This window comes from Haemaphysalis longicornis, unplaced genomic scaffold (genome assembly GCF_048455015.1).
Source record: "Haemaphysalis longicornis isolate Haplotype H1 unplaced genomic scaffold, Haemaphysalis longicornis Haplotype H1 scaffold_13, whole genome shotgun sequence".
Taxonomy (NCBI): Eukaryota; Metazoa; Arthropoda; class Arachnida; order Ixodida; family Ixodidae; genus Haemaphysalis; species Haemaphysalis longicornis.
The window spans coordinates 30,261,842-30,272,043 of NW_027526233.1; the positions used below are offsets into that span (position 1 = coordinate 30,261,842).

The following is a 10,202-nucleotide window of genomic DNA, read 5'->3' on the forward strand; positions in this document are numbered from 1 at the left end:
GTAGCCGAATCGTCTCCGACAGCGGTGCATCGTCCGGCCCGGTCGGCGAATATGCTGGGACTTTGTCTCTCATATGCATCGAACTGTTTTTCTTTTAGTAACTATTCTTCCTCGTGATGTTCTTTGTCAAATCTCCTTATTGTACATTTTAAAAGTATTTGAACTGTTTCCCGCATTTGTATTCGTCCTAAGTTACCTCTTGTTAAGGTTACATGTCATCGTGCTTGTATAGTGTTGTGCCTGTTCATATAAGTCTGTCGCTGATTCGTTCAAGGCTCCGACTCATTCTTACGGCTCTATCAGCGAAAGCCGCACATCAGACGGCCACCCCCTTAGTCACCTGTGCCCTGTAGATTCGGTGGGGTTGCTTACTCGTTTGAGTCGACTCTTCATATCTTCTAACAGCACACCCTATTTAACAAATCGGTGGCACATACAAATTTCGGGATATTTGTCACTCTTGGCCACAAAGAAACCCCGGCGTGCATCGTACCGAGGCAACCCTTGCTCGGAAGGAGAAAGGCACGTCATAGCGTAGACCCCTCGTCCGTTCGTCGACCTGTCGTCATGCGCATGAGCACTGTGCCTTATGAAGAGCCGCGGTTTGAATGTAGATGCTGTCATGGTTATTGACCCGGCATGCCCCGGCCGCGGATAGTTCCCACAGCCGAGGAAGAGGCCGTGCTTCGTAAGGCTCGGCCTGCAATGCATCCGCTAGAGGCGATAAGTCGGGTTTGAAGAGTGACGTACGGAAACGTCGACTAAAACGGCGAGCTCACTCTGCCGTTGCTCGACATAGGTTCATTGAAATGCCATGCCGCCGGCGTCAAACACGCCACCACATCGATACTAAACCTGAACTTTGTGTCCGTCGATGACCACCTACAACACCTGCGACAGTCAAAAATGCGTGAGTGCAACCTTCCCTGAGTTGTTTCTATATTTCAACTATAATATCATTACTCGAAGTTGCGCCCTCATCCAGAATGCTCGCTTTCTGTGCCTAGGTGTTACTACAATCATTATTCGTTTCATGGCCGGGTGAGTTGACCTAAGTCTGCTTTCTAGTTGTTTAGTAAGGCGGCAAGTTTTCTCTCCGTATGACATTACCGCCAGTATGCACTGCTTGTAGGTTTTCGTTGTAAGTGGTAAAAGTAGCTTGCTTTTCAACATTTAAAAGTGCTTTCTGAAAGTGCTTAAGTGCTTTCCGGAAGCTGAATTTCTCTCTCTTGGTTGGGGTCAGCTCTGATCACCTGTCCGTAATAGATATTCTACGTGTTCTAGCATTAAGTTACACATGCTAAAGAGGGCGCTTTGAGCAGGTTGATTCGTCATCACTTTAAATTTATTCGTTATTATCTCTATTCCCACGGGCTTTCTTTCCGATTGTGCTTCCTCAAGCATTTTTTTCCACGTGTTCCGCCGGCTGCGTTGCGTCGGCGTGTAAACCCTAAAATCAATCATTTTTTTTTTCTTTTTTTATCTCTGTCCTTTTCCTTTATTCCATTTGTTTCTCTTTTTTTCTGCCTCGTCGTTTCCCCATTGTGTTCTACTCTCCTCTACGAGCTCCGAGAGCACAACTCATGCATGCGCGGAGTGCTGTTTGGCGAAGGAACCATCATAGCGGACACTGTTGCGACTGGCCACCCGAGCGCAGTCACCGGTGTAGCGATGTTGCCCTGCTCCGTCCGCTATCGACGCGGCGCAGAGCAGAGCGACGAAGTCCTCGAGCCGACGAAGAGTTGAAGTAACATTTATATACAGTATTTACAGGGTAAGCAAACGTTACATCATTCGCACAAAGGCGACAGCACCCTTTCACTCGGTGCTTCCGAAGAGACTGGTGCCGGAGAGAAGCCGCCGAGGAAAAGCCGACGATGAGAGCCTCCGAGCTTCTTTTATAGCCCGGGAAGTTCGTTGTGGCCCCGAGAAGTTTGAAAAGCTCCAATCAGGGCTCTCGCTGCCTGAAGTTTGAATTCCGACGAATGGTAGCGAAGCGGTGAGTCAGCTGCGCCGCCGATGGGGAAAGGGAGAGCGATGCCGCCGCCGTCTCCGTGACCTCGCCTCCGGGCGTAGCGACATGCCCTTGTTTGGGTCGTTCTCCGCTGAGGGATTCGGCCGCGCCGCAGAGTTTCGAGATGCAGGAGTCGGCCGCGCCGCAGCGTTTCGAGATGCAGGATTCGGCCGCGCCGCAGCGACAAAGGGAGAGGCGTGACTCAGCCTCGCTGTCGGCGCGTCGCCTCGTGCAACGCCTTTGGGCCAGGCGCTCTGGCACAACAGCACCCCCGCCGCCAGACAATGCGCCGTGAAGACGAGCTGCCTCCACGTGGCTCGGATGCTGGGCGCGCTCGTTCGCCAGGCTCATCCAGGTGCACCTCCAGTGCCCCAGGAAAAGGGCGACTCCACCAGGTCCCTCTCCATGAACGGGTACCGCCTGCCAGGTCTGGATCACCGGTACCTCGCCGTGCTGCCAGGTGTCTCGACCAGTTTCGTCCGGCTCCTTCGGTCTGTCCTCAGCACCGGTTGCTCATCGTTCTGGAGCTTGCAAAGAACCGACCGACAACAGGCAACACCCAGCGCAAGCAAGCACCCTTTGTCCTCCGTCAGAACACCAGACTTTAAAGCGTGACAAACTCTCCTAGCTAGGTATCTATCCCCAAATTTTGACCCTCTACACCAAGAGGCCCATGCGGGACGTAAAACTCTTAAAAGAAGAACTCACACTAAGTGTCAACGTAACACACGACATTAAATGATAACTAAGGTTGATTACTTGAAATCACGCAGTGCGGAAATAATCAACTGAGGCAGCAAATGAGGGCAATAATTTTGCTCCCATCTACCTGCTAAGATAAAAGCTGCTCACGAAGAGGCGAAATGAAAGACACGGGGAGGATGAACGCAGCCTTACTTAGAACGCACGGCTTAGTGCGTCTGCGTTAGCGTTCAACTTTCCTTTCTTGTAGCGAACGACAAGATTGTGCTGCTGGAGTATCATACTCCACCTTAGCAAACGACCGCTTTTAGAGGACATGTTATTTAGCCAGGTTAGCGGGCAATGATCAGTTTCCACAACAAACTGGGAACCGGCTACATAGCACGCCAGCTTCTGTACTGCCCACACGACGCAGCCACATTCCTTTTCGGATGTACTGTACGCCTCTTCCCTGCAAGTTAGCTTGCGGCTTAAGTACAAAACTGGTCGTTCCCGGCCATTCGCATCCTCTTGGCATAGTATAGCTCCCATGCCACGATCGCTCGCATCGCACTGAATCACGAAACCCTTCGAAAAGTCGGGGGCCATTAGGACTGGCTCCTCGCTCAGCGCTCGTTTGAGCGTTTGAAACGCGTCCTCCTTCTTGCTGTCCCATGCTACCTTTACTGGCTCAGTCTTTCTGAGAGCGTCAGTTAAAGGACTAGCCAGTGTGGAGTAATCTCTCACATAATGCTGGTAATATCCAGCCAAACCCAAAAAAGCCCTTATCTCGGACTTAGTCGTTGGTCGGCGATAGTTTAGAACCGCGGCTACTTTGATTTCCGACGGTCTGCGTCGGCCGCGCCCCACTACATGTCCTAGGTACGTCACTTCGGCGCAACCTAGGTGACATTTCGACGGTTTGACTGTTAGGCCGGCTTCTTTGAGCCTGCTCAGCACGACTCGTAAGTGCTCTACATGCTCCTCCCATGTGTTCGAAAAGATGGCGACATCATCGAGGTAAGGGAGCGCGTACTCTGACAGGCCGCGAAGCACATGATCCATTAGTTTCGAAAAGCAATACGGCGCGTTCTTGAGACCGAAGCTCAACATGACGGGACGGAATGTTCCGAACGGGGAAACGAACGCAGCGTATCTGCTGGCACGCTCAGAGAGGGGCACTTGCCAATAGCCTCGTACGAGGTCTAGTGTGGAAATGTAATCCGCCTTGGATACGGTCTCCACCCGCTCCTCGAGGTTCGGAATCGGATACGTCTGGTCTCGGGTTATCGCGTTGAGGCGCCGGTAATCGACGCACGGCCTGGGGTCCTTTCCAGGTACTTGAACTAGTATTAGAGGGGAGGTGCAATCGCTCTCACTCGGGACAATGACCCCAAGGTCACACATGCGCTTGATCTCGTCCGCCATAATCTGTTTCTGTACGGGAGAACATCGGTACGGCTTGCTACGAACCGGCTCGTCCCGCGTTAACTCAATGTCATGCTCGATTATCGTAGTCTTTCCGGGCCGATCAGAGAAAACATCCTCAAACTCGAAAATTATTTTCTCCAAGTCCTTCTTTTGCGCTTCACTTAGAGAGGGCTCTAACCTCACTTGCTCCCGCAGGAGATCCGAAGTGCCTTCCTTCAGGTCCGCAGAGGTCAGAATATCTGCGCCTTCCTCACCCTCGGCATTCAAAGCTATGTTCACCACAGCATGACGCTGAATGTAGGGTTTCATCAAATTGCTGTGGTAGATTTTGTTCTGCCGTTTGCCTAGCTTTACTTCGTAGTTTGTGTCAGATAGCTTCGACACTACTTTTGCTGGCCCCTCCCAATGAACTTCTAGCTTATTTTTCTTCGAAGGGCGCAGCAGCATCACAAGGTTACCCACTTCGAACGTACGTTTCCTAGCCGACTTGTCGTAGTACGCCTTCGACAATGCTTGTGCCGCCTTCATGTGGCTCTCAACAAGGTCTTTACTTTTCCCGAGCCTCTGCAGTAGGTTAAGAACGTACTCCACCACGTTTGGGTCCTCACTATAACCTTCCCAAGACTCGCGCAGCATTCGCAGCGGGGTTCTGAGACTCCGGCCGTACACCAACTCCGCAGGGCTAAACCCCGTACTTTCGTGTGGAGCAGACCTCAAAGCGAACATAGCGGCAGGTACGCATGCTTCCCAATCACGTTTTCGCTCAAAGCAGAGGGCTCGCAGTATTCGCTTTAACACTGAGTGCATTCGCTCCACTGGGTTGGATTGCGGGTGATAGATAGAGCTGTGCACCACTTTGATCCCGCACCTTTCAAAAAAAGTCGAGGTTAGGCAGCTAGTGAAGACGCTACCGTTATCGCACTGAATTTCAGCAGGAAATCCGACACGAGCGAATATTGAAAGGAGCGCGTCAACCACTTGAGGAGAATTGAGCTCTCTGAGTGGCACTGCTTCCGGGAACTTTGTCGCGACACAAAGGGCGGTTAGAATGTACCTACAGCCGTTCTCGGACTCGGGCAGAGGCCCAACAATGTCGATCACCAGCCGACGGAATGGTTCAGTTATGACTGGTACCAACTTTATAGGCGCCTTCCACTTATCCGTACTCTTGCCGACCCTTTGGCATGTGTCGCAAGAGCGCACAAAGCCTTCGATGTCTTTCCAGCATCTAGGCCAGTAGTACTCTAGCGCAAGTCGAGCTTTTGTCTTTTTCAGACCGAGGTGCCCTGCCCACGCGTTTTCGTGCGCGAGTTCCAGTAGCTGACGGCGATACTTTTCCGGGATCAAAAGCTGCTCGTACTTCTGACCCTTGGCATCCGTGTAACTGCGGTACCACAAGCCGGACTTCTCATGAAATGAAACGTTCTTCTTCTTTGCGCCCCGTTTCACATTCTCCAGCAAGGCTTTTATCGAGCTATCATTTTGCTGTTCTCGAATGAACGTTGCTCGATCCACCTTGATTAACTCATGCCAGCTGTCGGAGACTGGGGACAACGTATCGTTCGCCTCACACGGCGGCGCCGCTTCGGCTTCTCCGCCGAAAGGGGTGACGCAATCCGCTTCGGCCGCTGGCGGTTCAACCAACCTATCGCGAGAGTGTGCGGTCGGCTCGCAGCTCGGGCTACATTTCTCCCCCGCCTTTACCGTTTCGCTCGCTGGGGTAGTGTCAAGTTCCTGGGAGAGCTTCCGCGCCCGCGATCTCGTGAGTGCCATGCACGCCAAACTGGTAAAGATCGATTTTCCCTGTTCTTTGAGCAGTTGCTCCGAGCTATTAGAGAAGAGATAAGGGAAATGCTCGGGGAGCGCTGCGGACACGGCCGCCTCGGTGTTTAGCTTACCAAAACCGCCTTCAATGACGACCCTCGCAATCGGCAAGCAAACGCTCTGCTCCTCGGCAACTTGCCTTATCCACGCGCATTCTCCTGTGCAGTCGTTTGGAGAAACTAGTGACGGGTGGACTACGTCCATAGTTGCTGCGGAGTCTCTGAGTGCTCTGCACTTCTTGCCGTTCACGTTTATCTCCTGCATGTAGGGCTCGAGCAACCGCATGTTCTTTTCGGTTTCTCGGATCGTAGCGAATGCAACCTTCTGTTTACAGTTTGCCGCGATGTGCCCTTCCTTTTTGCAGTTGTAGCAGGTTATCTGCTTCCGCGACTCAAATGCCCGGGCGGCATCCGCGCGCTGCTTAGCATCGCTGTTCGATTTTCGAGACTCATCTATGCCTTCCCCAACAGTTTCTTTCGTAGGAGGTGAGTCTTTTCGAAAACTGCGACGCTCTAGCTGTTTCCCTTCTTCAGGCTTCTTCCTAAAAGCGTCCTTACCGTGCGCTTTTTCAACGCGCACCGCCTTATAATGCAACTTTCGGCGGGTGTAGTACTCCTCAGCTAACTCTGCTGCCTTGTTAAGCTTTACTTCTTGGAGCTTATCCTGCAGCCACAACCTGACGTCGTCTTCGACGCAGCGGTAGAATTGCTCAAGCGCTATGCACTCAACCACTTTGTCGCGGTCGTCATAGGCTTCCTCGCCTTTGAGCCACTCAATTAGGTCAGCCTTCAGACGAAATGCGAAGTCTATATGCGACTCATTGCCCTTTTTCGCGAACCGAAACCTCTGTCGGAAAGCCTCAGGCGACAACCTGTATTTCCTCAAAAGAGCCTCTTTGACCTCGTCGTAGCTCTCGAAGGCCTCCTTCGACAGGCACGTTATCACGTCCGATGCCTCTCCAGGAAGCAGGGCTAACAAGTTTTGCGCCCACAGAGACCGTTCGATATCGTTTCGCTCACAAACGTGCTCAAACTTAACGAGGTACTTCGCCATGTCCTCGCCAATAACGAACGGAGGCAGTTGGTCCCGAATTCTCGGACCGTTCGCAGGAGCCGTTGGAGAAGCTACGCTAGGCGCCGGCGAGCCCTGCCGGAACTCTAACCGCTTCAACTCGAGCTGCCTTACGGCTTCCCGTTCCTGCCTTTCGGCTTCTTCCCTGCGTTCCTGCCTTTCGGCTTCTTCCCTGCGTTCCTGTCTTTCGGCTTCCTCCCTGCGTTCCCGTCTTTCGGCTTCCTCCCTGCGTTCCCGACTTTCCGCCTCCTCGCGCTCACGGCGCTCCTTCTTTTCGGCTTCCTCGCGTTCGCGGAGCTCTTTCTTTTCGGCTTCCTCGCGCTCACGGCGCTCTTTGACTTCCTCGCGCTCACGGCGCTCTTTGACTCATTGACTTCCTCAGCCGTTACTTTCTCCTTCCGCATGATCTCAAGGATCGCATGCTTCCGTTTCGCACGGCCTAAGTCAAGGCTCAGCTCCTCGCAAATTTCGATGAGTTCCTTCACTTTAAGGTCCTCCATCGTTTGCACTGGCCTCTTGCTGCTTACCCGCGTTAGAATTCCCTTGCCGCTCCTATACTATCGAGCTACTAGTAAGGCACGCGCAAGTAATTCTCTACGCTCCTTTGTTTACCTCTCGGCACTAGCTCTGGTTTCAACACACTCTCTAGGCATGAAACAATCAAAGCTATACACAGTGCTTTACGCAGCCCTTCTCTAAACTACTATAACCTGTGCTAGAGAAGTCTGGTGAACTGAGAGAAAACGTCGAGCGCTTACCACACCAGGTAGTAGCCGTTGCCGGTCGATCCCGCAGCTGCCATCCACTGTTGCGACTGGCCACCCGAGCGCAGTCACCGGTGTAGCGATGTTGCCCTGCTCCGTCCGCTATCGACGCGGCGCAGAGCAGAGCGACGAAGTCCTCGAGCCGACGAAGAGTTGAAGTAACATTTATATACAGTATTTACAGGGTAAGCAAACGTTACATCATTCGCACAAAGGCGACAGCACCCTTTCACTCGGTGCTTCCGAAGAGACTGGTGCCGGAGAGAAGCCGCCGAGGAAAAGCCGACGATGAGAGCCTCCGAGCTTCTTTTATAGCCCGGGAAGTTCGTTGTGGCCCCGAGAAGTTTGAAAAGCTCCAATCAGGGCTCTCGCTGCCTGAAGTTTGAATTCCGACGAATGGTAGCGAAGCGGTGAGTCAGCTGCGCCGCCGATGGGGAAAGGGAGAGCGATGCCGCCGCCGTCTCCGTGACCTAGCCTCCGGGCGTAGCGACATGCCCTTGTTTGGGTCGTTCTCCGCTGAGGGATTCGGCCGCGCCGCAGAGTTTCGAGATGCAGGAGTCGGCCGCGCCGCAGCGTTTCGAGATGCAGGATTCGGCCGCGCCGCAGCGACAAAGGGAGAGGCGTGACTCAGCCTCGCTGTCGGCGCGTCGCCTCGTGCAACGCCTTTGGGCCAGGCCCTCTGGCACAACAACACCTACGAGGTTAAGCTAAATGGGTGCAACCACGCTAGGAAAGCTCTTAGGTAAGAAAACAGTCCTCACTCACCGGAGGAGAGTCTGACCACCCTGGTGTAGTATTTGGCCCCCACCTGCAATGGCTCAGTAACGAAACGCTGACGTACATGCTGACAAATGATGCTAATTTTGACATGCATCGAAAGTACGTGCTCACACCGAAGCGCATCGCAACCTAAGGTCATGCGATATTATCTGAGCATACGGCGCGGAAGGAAACAGTTTCATTTTTTACCGTGGCCGCTTTTTTATTATTGTATCCCTTTTCTCGGTTTATTTTCAGTTATTAAAGAACTGTGGTCTTTTGACGCGCTGCAGCTACCACTGAGCTATGAGTTAAGCCGAATTCGTGACTTCAGCTTCTTTTATGAAGGTAACTGAATAATAATGCTAAAATACAAGGATGCTTTTAGAGTGATAAGTTTGTTTGTTCTGGTACGAGCCAAAAAAAAAAAAAAAAAAACTAACCACCTTTCTCCCACCGAGAACATGGCTACACGCGAAGCTTATCGACCCTGTGAAACCCTAAACCCGGGCTTGGCAGCGATGGCGCCGGGCCGCGTATTCCCAAACCATATCCCGTAGGGGCCGAGGCCGACCACACCCCCTAAACAGGGGCGCAGCCCAAGAGGTTAAAAAAAATTGCAATTTTTTAACCGCCTTGGACGCAGCACTGTGACGTCTCTACTTTTATGTGCGCGACTTCATGCTAGGTGGATTTTTTCTTTTTGCCCCCTCCCCTCGTTTCGACTGCTTGGCAGCCGGCCGATGGTTTCGCTCCGTGGGCGGGGCTGGCCTGCGGCGCTGGGGAAGCTGATGCACATGTGGTAGAAGCTGACCTTTTGTACCTGAGCCCCTGATCTCTCCGCGCTCTTCTTGCGCACCTGCAAGTTGACGCTGACCTCTGATCGTGTTCCTAGAGAAGCTAGGAACAGCATGGGAGACCAGCGACTGACGGCGCACAAGAGAGCGCGGAGAGCGAGCTTCATCTTCCGAGCGCGTACGCCAGGCTTGTGCTAGGAGCGAAAATGTCGGCCGCCGCGAAGCAGCGCGATCACAAAAGATCAAAACAAATTTTTGTCTTCATTTTTATGAGTGTTTGCTTTCCAGGACTTGTATAAATGCCACATGTACGTGAAAGCGTCCATCCGCGCGCGCGCACTTTGAGAACCGAGCCGAGCGCTTACCTAGGAACACGATAGGAGGTCAGCGTCAACTTGCCGGCGCGCAAGAAGAGCGCGGAGAGATCAGGGGCTCAGGTATAAAAGGTTAACTTCTATCACATGTGCGTCAGCTTCCGCAGCGCCGCAGGCCAGCCCCGCCCACGGAGCGAAAACAGCGGCCGCCCGCAAAGCAGCTAAAACGAGGGGAGGGGAAAAAAAGAAAAAATACAGCTCGCATGAAGTCGCGCACATACAGGTAGAGACGTCACGGTGCTGCGTCCAAGGAGGTTAAAAAATTGCAATTTTTTAACCTCATGGGCTGCGCCCCTGCTTAGGGGGTGTGGTCGGTCTGGGCCCCTAGGGGATATGGTTTGGGAATACGCCGCAGGGCCGAGTTGCATGAAGCCGACACGGCGGAGGCCGGACGGATGCGAGTTCATCGTAGCATCAATCGACCCGTCAAGCTCTGCCGAGGTGAAACCAGCGAGATGTGCGATTCCGCGGTGAAAGCAAGTAATCA

General features: G+C 53.0%; 1 pseudogene; it reads right to left on the reverse strand.

The window, feature by feature from the left end:
- Positions 1-882: 882 nt before the first annotated feature.
- On the reverse strand, positions 883-7,832 carry LOC144163758 (uncharacterized; annotated as a pseudogene).
- Positions 7,833-10,202: the final 2,370 nt, after the last annotated feature.